Source organism: Miniopterus natalensis, chromosome 10, assembly GCF_054644295.1.
Source record: "Miniopterus natalensis isolate mMinNat1 chromosome 10, mMinNat1.hap1, whole genome shotgun sequence".
NCBI lineage: Eukaryota > Metazoa > Chordata > Mammalia > Chiroptera > Miniopteridae > Miniopterus > Miniopterus natalensis.
This window is the reverse complement of record NC_142090.1, coordinates 63,288,719-63,308,808: the sequence shown is the minus strand read 5'-3', so window position 1 is coordinate 63,308,808 and position 20,090 is coordinate 63,288,719. Positions and strand designations below refer to the sequence as shown.

At 38.5% G+C, this 20,090-nt stretch overlaps 1 long non-coding RNA gene across 1 annotated transcript in view; it reads left to right on the top strand.

Annotated features, from left to right (window-relative positions):
- The first annotated feature begins 256 nt into the window (after positions 1-256).
- The window catches only part of LOC107541709 (uncharacterized), a 54,762-nt gene continuing 34,928 nt past the window's right edge, over positions 257-20,090 (top strand). The window contains exon 1 of the long non-coding RNA XR_001603638.2: positions 257-311. This is a non-coding gene — a long non-coding RNA (uncharacterized LOC107541709). The remainder of the gene's footprint in view (positions 312-20,090) is intronic.

Genomic DNA, 20,090 nt, shown 5'->3' with positions numbered 1-20,090 from the left:
TTGGGAGATGGCTGGAAAAAAAGGGAGCACACTTTAAAGAATCATTGGCTGGATGAGATGACTATATTCGACTTACCTTTTCACTTGGAATCTTTTAACTTTGTAGCATAATGTCCCTATTATATTTAGCAATTAGAGTGCCATCACAAAGTAAAATGTAAAACCATTATTCCCTGAAAAGAGAAAAGGCTTGCGCTATGAAATGATGCATGCAAGGAGTGTGGGTGATAATTTACTCATATTATCATTTCTATTTCAGTTCTATGGCAAGTATTTCTGGAGATGGCTCACATGGCAAAGAGATCTTCAAGGTCTGTACTCCATAATTAACCTTTTTATATACTTTGATAGAAATATCAATAGTCTTTTCTCTGTTAGCAGTTTTAACTTTACTTATGGTCTATGGAATGATTTGAATTAAAGAGTGACAGTTATAAGAAAAAATCCTTTGTACTTTGGGTTTAAAACAAAACATGCATAGTCTTCCTGTTATTTTTATTTCATGGCTAAGTTCCAGACAGTGAACACCTCTGTTCTTTTTTGTCCTTAGCAGAGGGGATTAGACATCTAATGGGCTAGTACTCCTGTGGTGTACAGATCAGTGATTCTCAAAGCATGGTCTCTGGACCAGCAGCAGCCCTGTAGCATCGGCATCACATGGGGACTTGTTAGAGATGTAGATCATCCAGCCCTACCCAGACCAGCTGAATAGAAGCTCTGGGAGTGGGGCCCAGCAGCTCGTGTTTTTAACAGACCCTTTAGGTCATTCTGATGCCTGATAAAGTTTGAGAACCATGGTGTACACAGCAGGTCCTTGAATAATGTCATTTTGTTCAACCTCATTTCGTTATAACATTGATGGAGATGCCCTGGGAATTTAACTCTTGTTTATATCGTTTGGCTTATGGTAAAATTGATTTCATTGTATGTAGTTTTGCTTAAAGTCACAGAACCTATTGATGATGTTAAGTGAGGACTTAGTGTAGATTATTACTTTCCATAAACACAGTTAAACGGAAGACCTGGCCTCACTGAAAGAGCAGAATGACCCCTAGAGTTTGTGCATTGGGAAGGTGCAGAATAAAGGAAGTAAGCCTGTAGCTATATATTACAAGAAGAAATAGGGCTGAGAAAGAAAAATGATGGGGAAAGAGAGAGACATAGAACTTTGGTGAGTAGGAGGAACTAGAAAACTGCAGAAACTCCATTTACAGCTGTGACTAAGTCCACAACCACCACCACCATCTCCAGTCTCCAAGTCATTCATTCAACAACCCTCCCCATGATTGATGGATGGGACTGTGCTAGGGGCTGGGGACATGGAAATGAAAAAGAGCTTCTCCCTGTCTGCAGAGAGTTCATGGTCTTGGAGTGAAAAAGAAAAGAAATAGCTTCTTGAAAATTTATGAATCCTGAATACTCAAAGTCGAAGGGAGAAGTTGGTCAGCAGGAGAGAGAGTAGAGACAGGATGAAGAGAACAAAAGTGCAAAAGCAGAGATGAGAGGATGAAGACTGTGAGCATTAAGCAGTTTCATTTGTAGTATTTAGGATTCTGTTGTCTTAATCCCTCCAGTTGCTCAGTGGCAAGCTCTTCTTTGGATTTGGAGGTTTAGATCCCTGACAGGTCTTGATTCCCTCACTGCTCCACCGAGCAGAGCTGCAGAACTACAGCCAAGAACCTCTCCTTCCCTTGTGATCCTTACAGTTGGCAATAAGCAAAAGTAACACAGAGGTGTAAACCATGAAGCTATGAGTGGGTCAGAAGAACATATTCTTACATGAACACGACTTGGTCTTTCCGAGTTCTACTATTCATCCTAGTGGCATACTATTCATCTTACAGCCTCATCTTAAAACCATCTCTGGGTCCAAAGGAGAGTGTTATAGATGCAACCATGTTACTAAAAACTAACACCAAATCAAACATCGTAATGCTTTTAGAGTTTGATGATTTCTAGACATCACCTCGTCAAACAGACTCAAATATTTTAAAGGATGTCTTTATTGTTTTAGTGAAATTATATGCATGTCTATTGTTTTGGGTTGTGTTTTTTTTGGTTTTTTTTGTTTTTTAATTCAAGCAATATAGAAAAGTACAAAGAAGTAATTTCCCAAAGTAATGATCACTAACATTTCGTGAACAGAATGCTTAAATACAAATAGAAGGACAGATAATTAGCAGTGGTTTCAGAAAGGCAGGTCATATGGTACATGCTGTTTTTTAAAACAAAGTTGTTTTGGAATAATTTTAGGTTTACAGAAGCATTGTAAAGAGTACAGAGTGTTCTCGTATACTCCTCACCCAGTTTCCTCTACTTGTTAACATCTTATATTACCATTGGCCTTTAACACAACTAAGAAACCAGCATTGGTGCATGGCTATTAACTAAATTCAAGACTTTATTTGTATTACACCAGTTTTTCCACTAATGTTCTCTTTCCGTTTCAAGATTCACACTGCATTTAGTTGTCAGGTATTGTATTAGTATTCTCCAGAGAAGCAGAACCAATAGGATGTATACACATAGAAAGAGATTTATTATAAGGGATTGGTTCACATGATTTTGGAAGCTGAGAAGTCCCAACATCTGCAGTCAGTGAGTTAGAGACCCAGATGTATGGTTCTACTCTGAAAGCCAGCAGGCTGGAGACCCAAGAATAATTGATGTTTCAGTTCAAGTCCAAAGACTGGAAAAAACTAATATCTAGTTCAAAGCATTCAGGCTAGAGGAGTTCTCCCTTAGCCTTGTTTTATTCAGGTCTTCAGTTGACTGTATGAGGCCCACCCGCATTAGGGAGGGCAATCTGCTTTATGCAGTCTACCCATTCCAATGTTAATTTCATCCAGAAACACACTTCCAGGCGCACCCAGAAAATGTTTGACCAAAAGTCTGGGCACCCCTCAGCCTAGTCAGATTAACACACAAATGAACCATCACAGGCATATGTACTTTTAAAAATTTAATATAATATCCAGCTTGCCAGATTATTTCATAAGTGACACCATTCACTTAACAGCTCACTAGATACACCTACACTTTTGTCCCCATCGATTCATCTGGATACTTTCCATGAGTCAACTGCATTTAAACCCAAACCTCTAAATCATAAGACTTAATAAATTGTATGAAAATTGATAAATTACAAAAGAATGAATTGCTTCCATAAAAAATAAGTTGAGTGTGTTAGGAAGACTGGTAAATATAAGGTAATTCAAAATTTGTTTTTAAATTACTAGTAAGCTTGACAATGGTAAAATACTGAGAGGTGGGGGGAGGGGTCTAGGAAGATTCTGTGCTCAGATTCCCAAATGTCTTTCAGTTCTTGTTTCATTTTAAATAAATTGAAACCGGAAATCCTAGAGAGCTCATTATTGATGTAATTCATGCAAAAAAGATGGCCAGGAGGAATTCCAATCAGGGGACCACTCTCAAAGAAAAGATCTTGGCCCCAAATCAAAAGATTGTCAAATACTCTTTATATGGTTTATGTTAAAATACGCATCTGGGGAAGATGAAAAAGTTCTGGAGATGGAAAGTGGTGATAGTTGCACCGCAATATGCGTATATTAATGTCACAGAACTGTATACTAAAAATGGTGAAAATGGTAAATTTTATGATCTCTATAATCACAGTAAAAATTAAATATGTATATTTCTTCAGATTCCTCGTTCAAACAAATACTTTTTGTTAACTTACAAATGGTTGCATTAAATAAGCTGGCTTATCCTGTATAAAACTTATTTATTTTTGAATTTAATAGAAGAAAGGAACCCAACCATGAAATTGAATGAATTTCAGGTAAATGATCCCTTTTGTGTGATTTTAAATCAAGAGATTTTAATTCTCTAACAGTGCTCTAAATTTACGAGGAAAAGTACTAGGAAAAACTTGAAGAGTTAGAGCAGTGTTTCTCAGTCCAAGGCAATGCCAACTCTTTAGCAAGCAGTAGAAATGCATGGACGTGTTTTTGGTGGTCACAATGACTGAGGTGATGCTGGTATTTAGTTCCTGGGCTCCAGACGTGCCAAGTATAACACACAGGACAGCCCAATATCAAAGACATGCCCACCCCAAATGTTACTAGTTTCCTCAGTGACACACGTCAAGGTAAAGTCAATACAGTTCTTAAATTATGTTTCAGTTTTGCATAGTATCTATTGACTTCCTTATGAAATTTGAGAAAACATACCATTTCACTTTGTCCCACCTCTTTCCTTCTAACCCCATTTTTTGTTAGCTACGTTATTTTTTACAATGCTTGGGTTTGTAACATTTTATATTCCTTTCTGAAACCGTAATTCAAGGGGAGGCTTACCCTTTATTCTATTTTAAATGATTTGGTGCTCAGCACCAGACCTTTCAGTGCCCTGGCTTCTCTATTCTGCATCTCAGCTCTGATTATCTATTTAGTTGCCTAGATTTTGTCATACAGTAGTTTTTAGTTATTATTTTATTCCAAGAAAAGCTCATGGATTTTTATTTCTTTATGTTTTTTCATGCTTGCTACCTACCTGTTGCATTTATCCTAAGAGATAATTTGATTGGGCTTAAAATTTTCAAGTCATGCATTTCTTCCCTCAGAACTTTGTAGACACTGCTGCTTCATTTGATTTTGAGGGTGGAGTGGGGAAGTCTGGGGTTGATAGGATATTCCTCCTTTGTGACTGACTTTTTGCTGGTATATTTATATTATTTTAATTTAAAGACTTTTTTTCCTTTGTCTTTTTAATATATTTGATACATTCAAAAGATTAAGTATAAAGTATGTAAATTACAAATAACCAAAATAAAACTTTTAAATAACCGCTCAACTCAAGAACTAAAAGAATTGCTGATACCACTGCTCCTACCTGTAAGTTCCTCCCTGTTCCATTTCCCTCTCGTCCCTGCGGGAGCAGCTCTCCTTATGCTTACCTTCCTTTGCAATATTCCAAATATTTTTATCACGTATGTATATATCTATAAACAATATATGATTTTGGGGGGGCTTGCTTTTGAATTCTGTAAAAATGATACTCTACTATACTATGTGATATCGAGGCATTGATTTTTTTTTTTAATTTATTCTGCTTAGGAATATTGTGCTTTCTGAAATTGTGGTTTAATAGCTTTCAGCATTTCTGTAAATTTCTCAGCTATTACCTCTCCTTGATGAGCTTGATTCTCTCCTTCTGTGGCTCCCATTTGACATTATTAGACCTTCTCATTTTACCCTCAACATTTTAAAATATTTTTATATTTTCCAGTTTTTCTTTCTGGATATAATTTTGATTAATATATTCGTTTCTACATTCATGAAATCTTTCACATGTGGCTAATGTGTTTCTTAATGTTTTGTTCTTTCCTCTCAACACATTATTCTACATTTCAATACTCCACTTCGTTATTTTCCAGACCTGCCTGGTCACCCCTGGTGGTTTTCTGCCACCTGCTACACCTCACTTCTTTTTGTACATCAAAAGCATCTCTTCTGTTTCTGACCGTACTAATGTAGATGGCTTACCTTCTCGTGTGCTTGATGGTCTTTAATTTTGAACTGATATTTGCCTAATGATAAATTGTGGGAATCTGATGGGATAGACGGTAGGATGCTTTCTTATGGAAGTTTGGTTTGTTTCTGAGAGGATCTGGGGAGACCACCGATCTGGCGTAATGCAGCATCTCGGGTTCAATTTCCCCTTCTCACTGTTGACCCTAGCTTCAGTTTCTAAGTTGAATTTATAGTGTCCTACTGGCATTTTCCCTTAGTGTAACACTTTGTGTCCTTTGCTTCTTGCGCAGCATGTTCATCTGTTCAGTGCTCCATGCTCCAGTGTTGACTCAGCTTGTTCCTTTTTATTTGAGAGGTGAGAGAGGAGGATAGGGCTTAGAGATTATTTTGCCCACTTCCAGGGAGTCCAACAGCAAATCAAAATATTTTATATAGGATCTAATAGGTTCCCAGTAGAATGTCTTGTCTGGCATTGCTACTGGAAGTGGAAATCCTGTTCTTAATCTGTGAAGTTCAATAAAGGAAACACATGCTGAAAATTCTGTCTCAGTTTTCCAGCACAGGGTACCCTCTTATGATTTAAAGGGTCAAGTATTTATAATTTTTTTTGTATTTTAAATTTACAAATAAGGAAATGGCCCCAAAAGGCTAAGTGACTTACCCAATTCATGATGAAGTGGGGACTAGAAACCATGTTTTATATCCAATTCAGTAGTAGTCTTTCCAATAAATCCTACCACTCTTTAGGCTTGATTTGAAGAGACATGTTATATTAAATTCTACCTGTAATTGTTTGTATTACAACAAGGTTTATAGTTTTACTTTATGTCTATTCATACCCAAGTCTAGAGATATATAATCCATGTATAATCACATATATACAGAAATAAATCCAAGCCTATATAGAAACTATTATAAGTACAATTTAATATGTAGACAGACACGACTATAAGGGAGATACCTTGGGATCACTAAAGGGAACTACAGAATCCCAATTTTGTCTTTCTCTAATAAGTATGGCCTTTAAAATAAAAATAATTGCACACATAGGACATTTGTGTTTACTTATGCACAAAAGCAAGTAATTTCTGGTAAAAATTACAATGACGTGTATTAACTATGCTAATCCATATTATTCCACATCTCAAGTAGTCTTAAATAATGCCTCCATTGAGTAAACCCTTAAATTTAAAATAAGTTACAAGAATACGCCAGTGAAGAGAAAAAGTGGGATTCCTTGTGGGCAGTGCACTTCAACAGTTCTCAGGAAATCTATCAACATAAACAGTCACTAGCATATCACAAAATTAATAATATAGTTCAGAGCGAGCAAGGGAGAAAACATACACAGTCACTAAGAGTCAATTCACGTTCGGGAAGCCTGCTATCAGAGAACCTGGGAGGGTGAATTAGAAGCACACCCGCTGATAACAGCATTCCAAGGAAGTTAAGAATAGCTGCTAGAAGCAACCTTGGGGTTTCTTTCATCCTGTCTGATAGTTTCTATTGCATTCGTTTTGTTTAGGAGAAGTATTTTTAAAGTTAAAATAATCGGGTTAATGTCCTAAACTTCACTTTAGATACTCTGAGTGTCAGGGTGGAGAGAGATGTTTCTTAAAGTTCTTTTTTTAAAAAAATATTCTTACTGATTTTTCAGAGAGAGAGGAAGGGAGAGGAATAGAGAGACAGAAACATCGATGAGAGAGAAACATCATTGATTGCCTGCCTCCTGCATGCCCCCTACTGGGGATCAAGCCCACAACCCGGGCATGTGCCCTGACTGGGAATTGAACTGGTAACCTCTTGGTTCCAGAGTAGACACGCAACCACTGAGCAACACCAGCCGGACTAAAGTTCTTTTTAGATGCCGTGGCCATATAAATCATTATGTATCCCTTTTTTAAAGTTTTCATATATTTTTCCCCCAGGGGCATTTTGGTGTCTTTAAATTTTTATTTCCATGTTAGCACTGCTAGGGAAGATAATGTACTTACAAGTTTGTTTGTTTTCTCCTTTGACTCTCTCTCCCATTCAGGTTTCGATACTCTACCCCCCCATCCACCAACCTCCAATGCCCCCTAACCTGTGGTATATAGCTCTACTTGTCAGATGTTTTATTTGGGGGGATTGCGAACTTTTGAAAACCCTTGCTGCTAAGAGTGTTCTCAGCATGGACCACATCTGCAATTACTCTTGAAAAACAGTTACAGATGAAGATGTTTGTGAATTTTATGGGTGAGAGTCAAGGTGTGGAGCTTGGAGTGGCAGAGCCTCTATCACCTCTAAAAGAGTACGAGACAGCAGGGCACCTCCATTTGCGGGGAAGGGGACATGGGAGAAAGTGGTTTCAACAAGCCCAGTTTGTAATGGGCATCCCCAGAGTCAACTTCTGTCTTTTCTATAACAACATGGAATATTATAGTATATGAATTTAAATTATTGATATTACACATACTTTCAAATCTGCTATAAAGCTTAAGAGTGAAATCACTGATATCTTTCATTGCCCTGAAATTTCCCACAAAGCCGTCCCCTCTGGGGCCGGCCTCTGTGTCCGGGCGTGAATGGGTCCATCATCACATTAGCTGCCCCGAGTAGGCTGTAAAATGAGCTACCATCAACGTAAACATCCTTTGCACTCTAAGTTGCCTTGTAGTATAATTTTTATTTTTCAATAGCAATGACAGTTTCACTTGATAAGGAAATCAGCCAATTCTGAGTGGCTTAGCAGGGGAGAAGTTGGTGTCTAATAGCACAGTAGGTTGCTTCTAACTGCTTGAGATGTCCTCCTTACGTCTCCTGACACAGTCAGAAGTCAGGGCAGCAAGAGAGGCTTGTGACACCCGGAGCCCAGAGGGAGGCAGCCGGGGACAGTTGGCATTGTCTCAGGAGAGCTAGTTCACTCATTATTTTAGTGTTTGTGATAGCAAACACTTTCAAAGCGAAAATTAATTTCCCTTTTGGATTACTTATGGCATTATTTTTAATGCTGAAGTTTTCCACATCCATCCTTGGCCACAATTATTTTTCCCAGAATGATTGAGGAAAAAAATCACACGGTTGTTTCTAACTGCACATTAAACGAGATTTTGTTATTTGCCCTGATTTCCTTGTAGACATTCTTAATAATGGTCTTTCTTTAAAGGAAAAATAAATAAATAACAGTGTTTAGTGTTATGTGTTAAAATGAAAGTGTTTTATTGGGAGGAGTGGGTGAAGCTCTCCTCAAAACATCCATAGAATGAAAAATTCTGTCTAAAATATCCTGTCTATTTCTGTCTAAAAAATGCCAAATAAAACCCACTGCTTGCTAATCAAGAATAAGCTTCAGAATATTAAGATCATTCTGGACCTGCCTGAAGTCCTGCTTGTCTGTTTTACATCTGTCACCCAAATCTGGTCTGTCAGTGAATGGCAGGGACAAAAGGCTTTTCTTAATCTACCCAGCTGCTCCCAGTCCTGCCAGGACATCTCTGGGCTATGCCTCGAGTACAGGAGGCGAGCCAAAGGAGCATGAAATCAACCACAGTTTCCGCTTCCTCCTCTTACCACTCCCCCATCCCACCCGGACCTTCCATTCTGAGAGGCTGGAGGAGCTTCTGAGGCCTGTCCAGGTCCCCCCGTCAGCTCTGCACATGGGCAGCCTCTGGACAGGAGCACATTCCAAGCTGCCAAACACTCAGTGTCACTTCCTCAGCACTAAACTTTTAGCTGACTTTCCAAGCAGGAAACATTTGAGGGAAATTTTCTGTCACTTCCTTAGGGAACGGCTTGCTGGATAGGTTTCTCATGTCCTTACAAAGAGCTGTATTTAAGATAAGTTCCATAAGTTATGAAATAACTTTGGTAGATAAAATGCACTATAAACATGACAGTAAAGGGTGAAAAATCTCAGATTTCAACTTTAGTGCTATGAATGTTGTGTATGAGTTTTTATTTTAAAAGGGTTCCGAGGAAAGAGATTCATCTTAAAAATAAGTCAGACTGACCCTGGGCGGTGGCTCAGTTGGTTGGAGCATTGTCCTGTCCACCAAAAAGGGTTTGATTCAGGTCAGGGCACATACCTAAGATGCAGGTTCGATCTCCATTTGGGGCATGTGCAGGAGGCAGTGATTGATGTTTTTCTCTCACATCAATGTTTCTCTCTCTCTCTGGAATGAAAGTGGTAAGGCTAGAGCCCTTGTCCTCTGTGTTTTATATTTAATCAAGTGCAGGGTACACTTTTGGCGCTTTGTACATAACAAGCGGAATGAAGCAGGCCCAGGTTGAAGGATATCTGCTGTCCTCTAGCACAACCAAAGCAGCAGGCCCACTGATCTCCCACCTGGAGGGTGGTGATAGATTGTACTGGGAAATGAGGCTCTTAGCATAGTCTGCAGGTAAAGAGGAATCGTGCCTTGAGTATATCTCCAGGAACACTAGAGGAGCCTGAATGGAAATAACCTACACCAGGAGACAATGTTTTTGCTTAATGAGGGTTTGATTCCTACAGTCACTCTCTGATAGGTGTACAATGCCAAGTGTTGGAACTTATAGTCACTTAAAAATACGAGGGTGGTAAATCTAAGATGAGTGGAGATAGTTTCAGCAGATAGTCTTTCAATTAAGGGGGAAAAAAGAGAAAGGAATGATTGACCGTTGGTACTCATTTAACACAATGTTTTAATCAAGAGTAGGAAGGAAGTAAAGCTTAAGAACTTCCTTCTGCGTTTAGTTCTGGAGACTCTTTGCTGAAAAGCTTGTCTAATGAAATATTTTATTACTGTTTCCAAGTTGTTATTCAGACAACAGAAACACAGAATTTTGTTAACCAATGAATCAGGGATTTTTTTCTTTTCTTTTACTTTTTATAGACTAAATGAATGTTTTAAGAGATTGGCTACTATTGTTTTCCCATTTTTTGAAAATATTGTATATCTGTATCTTTGCACCTAAGGGGAAGAGAGTACCCATGAAAATAGGGTACTTTAGAGGTTGCAATAATTAATGTGGTGACCATACTGGTTAGAAATTTGATTGACTGATTTTGTATAAAATCACAATCAATTAGAGAAATTAAAAAGCTGAATTCATGCAGTAAACTGGTTACTAAAGGAATGGACCAGTTAAGGAATATGTTAGAACCTACTTGGATTGCATGAAAAAATCAGCATGATAGTCAAGTAATTATTTGTTTACCCTCAAAAGTAAAATGATCCTGCCTGGCCAGCATGGTTCAGTGGTTGAGCATTGGCCTATCATCCAGGAGATCTGGGTTTGATTCCTGGTCAGGGCACTTGCCCAGGTTGGGGGCTCTGTCCCTGGTGGGGGATGTGCAGGAGGCAGCTGATCAATGACTCTCATCATTGATGCTTCTGTCTCTCTCTCCCTTCTTTTCTCTCTGAAATCAATTGAAAAAAATAAAAATAAAAAGTAAAATGATCCTTCAAATATGTGGACCACTATCAAAGGGTTAATATTTCTAAATCCTTCAGTAAGGCTATGTTACATAAAAACATGCCACACCCCATTAAAGTGTCAGGCATTCCATTTTTATGGTATATATTTTAAATCTATACAAATCCATGATTTAAAAAGAGCCATGTAATTTAATAAGCATTAATCAATGTTGATTTAATAGAAGGCAGAAGAAAGTTCCCTCTATGTGTACATTAAGGAAAACCAAAAAATAAAACTCAAGTCACAACTGATAGATTTGTAATTAGTTACACCCCCCCAAATTTAATCTAAAGACATAATCAACACTGCCTAAAAATATTTTGTATAATAATATTGTATTAGTATTGATACAGCTTAACCAAACCAAAGGTACGTTTTTCAATTTTTTAATTTTTTAAAATTCTATCACCATCTATCCCCTCTATGCCCTCTTCTACCTCCACCCACTCACCTCCTGCCATCACCACACTGTTGTTCATGTCCATGAGTTCTCTTTTTTCTTTTTTGCTCAATCCCTCCACATCCCAACATCCCACCACCACCACCACCACACACCAGTGCTGTCTGCTTGCTCTCTATGAGTCTGTTTCTATTTTGCTTAGTAGTTCAGTTTGTTCATTAGATTCCGCATATGAGTGAAATCATATGGTACTTGTCATTCTCTGACTGACTTATTTCACTTAACATAGTGTTTTCCAGGTCTATCCATGCTGTTTCCAAGGGTAAAATTTTATTCCTTTTTATGGCCGAGTAGCATTCCACTGTGTGAATGTCCCATAGCTTTTTTCATCCACTCATCTACTGATGGGCACTTGGGCTGCTTCCAAATCTTGGCTATTATAAATAATGCTGCAGTGAACAGAGGGTGCATAAGTTCTTTCGAATTAGTGTTCGGGTTTCTTTAGAAAAATTCCCAGAAGTGGAATTGCTGGGTCATAAGCAGTTCCATTTTGAATTTACTGAGGTAACTACATACTGTTTTCCACAGTGGATGCACCAGTCTGCATTCCTACCAATAGTGCACTAGGTTCCCTTTTCTCCACATCCTGGCCAACACTTACTTGTTGACTTACTGATGGCAGCCGTTCTGGCAGGTGTGAGGTGATATCTCATTGTGGTTTTAATTTGCATCTCTCTGATGATTAGTGACTTGGAGCATCTTTTCATATGTCTCTTGGTCATCTGTATGTCCTCTTTGGAGAAGTGTCTTTTCAGGTTTTTGCCCATTTTTAAATTGGATTGTTTGTGGGGTTTTTGTGTTGGGTTTTATAAAATCTTTATTAATTCTGGATATTAACCCCTTATCAGATGTATCATTGGCAAATATGTTCTCCCATTCAGTGGGCTGTCTTTTAATTTTGTTGATGGTTTCCTTTGCTGTGCAAAACATCTTCAGTTAGATGTAGTCCCATTTGTTTATTTTTTCTTTTGTTTCTGCTGCCCAAAGAAATATATCTGAAAAAATATTTCTACAAGAAATGTCCAAGATTTTATTGCTTATGTTTTCTTCTGGGATTTTTATGGTTTTGAGTCTAACATTTAAGTCTTTAATCCATTTTGAGTTTCTTATGTGTGGTTTAAGAAGGTGGTCTAGTTTCATTTTCATTTTTTTGCACAAATCTGTCCAGTTTTCCCAACACAGTGTATTCAGTAGATTATCTTTAGTCCACTGTATGTATTTGCCTCCTTTGTCAAATATTGACTATAAAGGCATGGACTTATTTCTGGGCTCTCTATTCTGTTCCACTGATCTATATGTCTGCTTTTATGCCAGTACCATGCTGTTTGGGAAAAAACTTTTAAGAAGCTAAATTAGTTAGAATACAAGATAAGTTTGGGAGCATTTAGGAAGTATAGCATATTCTAGTGTGAACATCTAAAAGGTTGCTAAAAGGCTTCCAACACAGACTCAAGGTCAAATTCTAATGTAAATGGGACAAGAACCTTGTACAATTCTTTGAACCAGTGGTGATGTTGTCATTTGCCCCTTCAACACACTTTTACTGAGCCCATGCTGTGGCACCATGTTAAGCATGGAAGTGTATGTATCCATCCAGAGTCCTGAGGCAGACAAGTAAGCAGTTACAATACTGCGGGTCAAGAGCCTTGAAAGAAGACGGTACAGGATACTAGAAGAACATGGAAGGACATCCAGTCCAGTTTAGGAGGAATAAGGAAAGGCTTCCCTGCCTGGCCGGGCATGGCTCAGCAGTTGAGCATCGACCTAGGACCCAGGAGATCTCATTTCGATTCCTGGTCAGGGCACATGCCTGGGTTGCAGGCTCAATCCCCAGTCGGGGGTGTGGGGGTGGGGGTGTGGTGTGTGTGTGTGTGCGCGTGTGTGCCGATCAATGAATCTCCCATTCCTCCCTCCCTCCCTCTCTCTCTCTCTCTCTCTCTCTCTCTCTCCATTCCTCCCTGAAATCAATAAAGATCTATTAGAAACAGAAAAAGGAAAAAAAAAAAGGAAAGGCTTACGAGAGGAGGTGACACCTGAATGAAACCTTGTAAAAGAATTTAGCCACAGGTTGGGCCACTTGAGGTGGACGGAACACAGCTTCTGTAGTGTACATAATAATAATAATAATGATAATAATAATAATGTCTCTTCTTCCATTACAGTGTGTGTTTTGCAGGGACAGATTCATTGTTTAGCTGAGTTTGTGAGCTCCACTCGGCTTTTTTCCCTGATGTTTTATGCAAGTTGACTGCTAATGACTAATAAGAACAATCTGAATGCATTGTTGCTGCATAACTGTAATGTGGTTTTGCACTTAAAAGAGGCATTCAGATGCTCTAGTTGTTAATGCTCATGCAGAGCTTCTAGCTGCTTTCAGTGAATCTCAGCAGTGGTTTTGCATCTGCAGAGCACTGAGGGCTGGGCTGACCCTGGAGAGGATTGAAATTGCTTCATATTGTGATCCTAAATTTTATATTCACTGAAGTATACCTTAATAAGTATTCTGTGACCACATAAATCAAACAACAACAAAAAAGAAAGTAAGAAAAAGAAGGGAAGGTCAGGGCATTCCAGGCAAAAAGAACAGATTTTAAGAATGGTGAGAGAAGATATGGCATGTTCAGTGGGGCAGGGCACTGCTCAATAGGGCAAGAACGTGGAGGACATGAGTAGGAATACCATGAGGTGAGGCTAGAGAGGAAGATGGGCACCCCTGTTTGCCTTAAGGTGCTTCGAATCTCCAGAAGGTACTAGAGAGTTATTGAAGATTTTAATCTGTTTTTTAACAAGTTCCTTCTGGCTTTAGCATAGAGAATGGGTGGGATGAGAGCTGAACTGGATGCAGGGTCATCAGGAGAATGGTAAAGGCCTGGATTGAAGTAGGAGTGTAGGTATGGAGGAGTATACATTTAAGAGACAAACCTTAAAAGATACATAATTAATCAAAGTTGATCATCCATTGAGTACGGAGGTGAGTAAGAAGGAAAAATGGGTAGACCCCTAGATTTCCTGCTTGGGTAATCCAGGGCTTGAAATGATGTAATGAGGACTTGAAACATGGAGGGAAGGATGGCTGTTAGCGGTACACCAGCAAAATAAGTCAGGTCAGGTTATGTGTCTGCACCTTGGGATGCAGGAATGGTAACAATAGTATGCTGTTTCCCATCAGGACCATACAGAGTAAAAAGGAACTCCCCCCCAAAAAGTGGAGCAATGGAAGGGGGTGTGAAAAAGTGGGGAGCAAATAAAAACAACAGCCACCATGATTTGTGATAGAAACTAAGAGTCAAGTGAGATGTCTCACTGTGTCTAACTATGGACATGGACATGGAACTTGAGAGAGTTCTGAGCCAGAGATCGATCTGGATGTCAACAGTGGCAGATAGGCATGAATGTGACTGTGCAGGCAGAAGACAAAGGGAAAGAGCAAAAGATGGAACTCTGGGGCACACCAACATTTCAGGAATGGAGTAAGGAAAAGAAGTCCCCAATAGTCTGAGATGGAATGAAGTTGAGAAAAGCAGTGTCACAGTTATCAAGGATGAAAACAATCTCAGCAGTAGAATGAGTTGGAGGTGGCTCCTGTATGAACCAGTTCGGTGGAGGTTCTAACCAGGGAGGGGAAGTCAGACTACAGTAGGTGGAGGAGTGAATGGAAAGTAAGGAAGTGGAGACACAAATATAGGCCAGTTTCTCAAGAAGCTTGACTCTAAAGAGAGGAAAAAGTTTATAGCTGGAGTTGGAGGGGAAAGAACTAAACATGTGTATATGACAAGGGAAGAGAATTGGCGGAGTAGGAAATGTAGGACAGATATAGAAGTGTACTAAAAGAAACATGCACTACTGCCTCTAGGGAAAAAAGTGTGTTTCTAAAACAAGGTAATTTAAAATACCCAGATGTGTTTGAAGGAAAGCATCTGAAAATGGAAAACATTTTTCAAGGACAGGTCAGATAGGATTAATAAATTCTGGGACAGGAATATATGCAAACATAACCAAGAACACAGAAGGGACACTTGGCAGCTAGATAAAGCCTCAAGTGAGTCCCTCCACAGGACCAAAATACACTGTATTGTCTAGAATCTGTTCTTACTCATCATGAGGACATACGTAGTCATTATGGGCAGAGGAAAACACAACCTGAAAAACACGGCTAAGACCCAAAACAGACCAAAGGCACAATTTGTAGAGGCTTGGTAAACTAAGCATTATTTTCAGCTGAGTAAACACAGCGCGGTAATTGGGGGAACTTACTGGGGCCTGAAAAACTACCCAAGTTTTGAAATTTGATTCCTTTGCTTTTGGAAAGTCTCATTTATAGATTATTTCATGATTTATTTCATTGGTTCACTTGTTCATTCAACAAATCTTGATTGAGGATTTGTTATGTGCTAAGCACAAGTCTGATAGAACATCAATAAGAGCATAGATTCTTCAGGGAAATGGGGTGGTGGCGGTACTTTGAAAAGGCATTTTTGTCTTTGTACAAAGTAAAACTGTCAACAATTTTCTTGGCTGGAGGAAAATAGAAAGCAGACAGTGAAAAAAACATTGCAGGGCACATAGGCTTTAAAAGGTAAAGAAACATTGGCCTAAGGATTCAAGCATTTCTCCTTAGAAGAGATTCGATAGGAAGAAGACATCTAAAGATTCCCTCCTCTGGCATGAAATTTCTAATTTCAGGCTGTGAAGCAGGCACAAGAAGGAGGGAGTATATATTTAATTATGGAAGTATAGACATATTTTTAAAATGCTTTTGACTTTGGCTCTTTATAGATCTTACCAGTGTCATTCCATCCTCTTAATCTTCTTCATATCTACTGCTGCCCTTATCTTTAGGGTCAGGAACCGCCAATACCTGTGTGAGGTAGAAACTTCTAGATTTGCCTCACTAACAGCAGCTAAGTCTCTTGCAAGGGGAAGAGGAAAGCCCAGTGTTACTGCTTTAAGCTGTGTTAGCTGATGGTTACAGCTTAGGTATAGTGGGAGAGAGAAAACTAGATAGTCTGTCCCATGCTCAGAAATACATACTGGTAAACACAGAATCTTGTGACGATCCAAAACAAGGATTAGGCGGGAGATAATGTACAGAGAATGAGTAGTTAGGCTTTATCTTAGGCCAGCTGCCTGTCTGCTGTTCAGCATCCATTTCTTTCTTTTTGGTCCTGAGAAGGCCTATTCAAATGACTGAGCTAACAATGCCACACACAGAATGTTAGTGTACAGTGTACCCTGTAGGTGTAAAAACTTGGCTTTGTTTTGTCCTTGTTCATGAACAAAAGCTTCTTTTTTGTTAGCCTCCCAAATGTTCCTTGCCATTATGCAGTAATACATTAATTTTGAAACAAAATAAATTATGTACATTTTTGAAAAACAGAATTAAAAGAAAAACCTTTACACATAAATACACATATGCAGACTGAAACTGACATTATCCTGGTTCCTTCTTCTATGCATCTGAGTTATAGCCAACACCTGTGGCCACACAAGGGGTCGGCTTCACAGCTGCAAAACCCAGATGTCAGACACTGGATTGTACGTCCCTGGCAGCAGTCCCAAGTGGGAGGTCGTCTCCTTAACTGACCTCTGAAATGGTCTGACTCCCTCTCTGGCCTGGGTTGTAACTAACAAGCTGGTTTGGAGTTAGCCTACTGATGGGTTGTTCTGGATGCAATTATCCTTTGCCTTACCTTTGATTGTAAGGAATTTATTTCCTTTGTAGGGGTGAAAATTGGGACTGGGAAAACTCTTGACAAAGAACTATATTCAGGTTTCTTCCAAGGACAAAAAATAAGACACTATTTACTTTGATTGCCTCCCCCCCCCCCCCCCAATGGAAACTGGATGAGATCAACTTTGCTTTAGCACACAGTTGAGTTTTGGTTAATCAGAAGTATGACAAGTTCCTTGAAGGCATGTCTTCCCTCTGAAAGAAGACTGCATTAGGCTGCTCTTAAAATTACTTCTTAAAGGAGAAAATGAAACATTTCTTCTCTTAGAATCTTAAGGAGCTAAATTTTGTTTTTGCTATTGCTAAAAAAAAGTCATCAGCTGTAGAGAAGAGCTCTTTGTATCATGAGTATCGTGGTTTTTTTAAAGAGGAAAATGATTATCCTGGAACCTGCTTCTTCAACACTTGGTGAAGAATAGCATTATGGGTAAGATACAATCTTTGTGGGAATGAGGTAGGGAAAGACCAAGCATCTAAGAGGGCACCATTTACAATGCAACACTTGTAGCCCCAAAGGGAAGCTCTATTTTGAATAGTTATAGTCATGGCAAGTTAAAGAGAAATACATCTGGTATTTATAGGAAGATTAATTCTGAGGAAATTATAGAATATGTTATATCCAACATGGTATTCATCTGCACCATGTAAAATGTTCCAAAACTTCTTTATTAGTTTTATAATAATGTAAACATATCTCTTGGCCACCACTGATTTAGAATTGGTGTCCCAATATAAGTAAATGATAAATAAATCAATAAATAAATCAATTGGAGAAAAGAGACGTGCCTCTCATACAGAAAAATTCCAAATAGTTTATATGGCTACTAACCCCTCAATTCCTTATCCCTTCAGTGTGGGCTATGCTTTTTGATTGAATTACAAAGAGTAGGGTATAAAAGGGGGGAGGGGAGGAGTTACTTTACAGTGGAGAGACCTGGTGCACTCTGCCTTGGCCACTTATACAGGTTAACATCAGCAGTGAGGTCATGTTGACAGCATGTACCCTTGACATGATACAGTCTCATTCAAGGGCATTTCACCTTTGCAATATCCCTGCAAAATCCCATAAGCACAGTCCAACCATGTGAAACCATTAGATAGTACTTGTCTGACAAGTACTCCACAAAACTGTGATAGTCACTGAAAATCATAAATAAATAAATAAAATGTCTGAGAGACTGTCACAGCCAAAGGGAACCTAAAGAGGACTAAGTATAATGGATTCTTCCAGATGGGATGCTAGGGAGAAAAAGGACATTAGGGGAAACTATGAAATCTGAATGGTGTGGATTTTAGTTAATAGTAATGTTCCAATGTTGGTTTCTTAGTCGTAGCTATTATTAGGGGAAATTAGGTGAGAGGTATTCAAGAATGCTGCACTGCTTTTGTAACTTTTCTTTAAATCTAAAACTATTCTAAAATAGTTTATTTAAATTAAAAAATGATGATTAACCCATTGTGATACTGACTTTAACAGAGTTAAGTCTCTCTCTCTCTTTCACCCACATCTATCCACCAAACCATAGGGCATAAAAAGTCATTTCCCTGGCACGTAAGAATACTTTATCTGTAAGGCCACTGCTGTATGAATGGAGTCAGACCAATTCTGAGAGTTTTAGATCTCCCAGTCAAATTTAGGTCATGGCCTTAGTAACATGACACAGTGCTCAAAGATAACGTCCACAAACCCATATTTCTCAATGGCTTTAAAAGATGCTACATCCTTCAGCCACCTATATAATACACTTAAATTTCATGTGAATGCTATTAATGACATGGTTAATAGGACAATGTATTAATCTCTGAAGGTAACACATTCTCTGCTAGATTACTGAGGACAGTGCTTGCTCATTTACTGATCAGTTGTTATCAGGAGAGGTAAGGGGTAAGGTCTGATGGACCACTGTTTTAGAACAAGGGTGAGATTATTTCTTTGCTACTCTCTATTTTTCCTTTAGAATTATGAGAAATCAGGTCTTTCAGAAGTTTAGAAGATATTTCTTTCATACTGTTTTCAATTTATCATTTTACTTTGAGAAAGGGTAGGAAAATGTTGGTGTCAATGAATGTTTACTTAAAAAAAAAACCTAGCGTGGGGTTTCTAGAATCATTAACAAGAAACGTGCTTTTGTTAACATTTAATGATACAATTTTAAAAGTTCAGTTAATCAGTTTAATTAAGTATAATAATAAATTGGTCAGAATTGCCCCTCCAATTCTGTTTTTAGGAAAGGATGCAAATGCCACTTTTAAAAAGCTGAAAAAAATTACATGCAACTCCCTGCATATATTTTAGGGATAAAAATAAGATTCATTAAAATCACTTGTACATTCCATACCTACAGGACTTTATAATGATAACTTGTTAAGGGGGATAAAACCATGATGCTTGATAATAGGAGGAAAAAAGTGTTTCTATGGAATTCTTAACTAAGGACCTGCAGAAGAGTCAACTAATATATTTTAGGAATATTTTTCAAAGTGAGGTAGTACTTAATACGGAAAAAAATAATGGTTGGGAGGGATGTACAATCAATGTAGGTAGCTATTTTTTTTATATTACTCTTTAAGAAGTTCAGTTAATACATATTTTGCATTTCATTAGACTATCGTATGTGTGTGGTTAGTAATGAGAATTATAACAGTCCTGTTTCCCAGAACACTGATGATGTGTCAAGCTTTGCACTGCCAGGCATTTGACATGCACCATCCAAAACCTAACACAACCCTGCAAGGTGCACACAGTTACTACTTAACAAGTACAGGAACTAAGGGCACTGGAAGTTAGAGGACTGACTCAAAGTCCCACAGCCTGTAAGTGAGGGAGCCACTATGAGCTTTGCCTGCCTGCCTCAAATGCCTGAACTCTCCTTCCACAGCATACAGCTTTGTTGTAATTTACATTATCATTATTAACACTAGTCAAGTAAATGTTTATCACTAATGAGGTGACTTAAGTCATTTA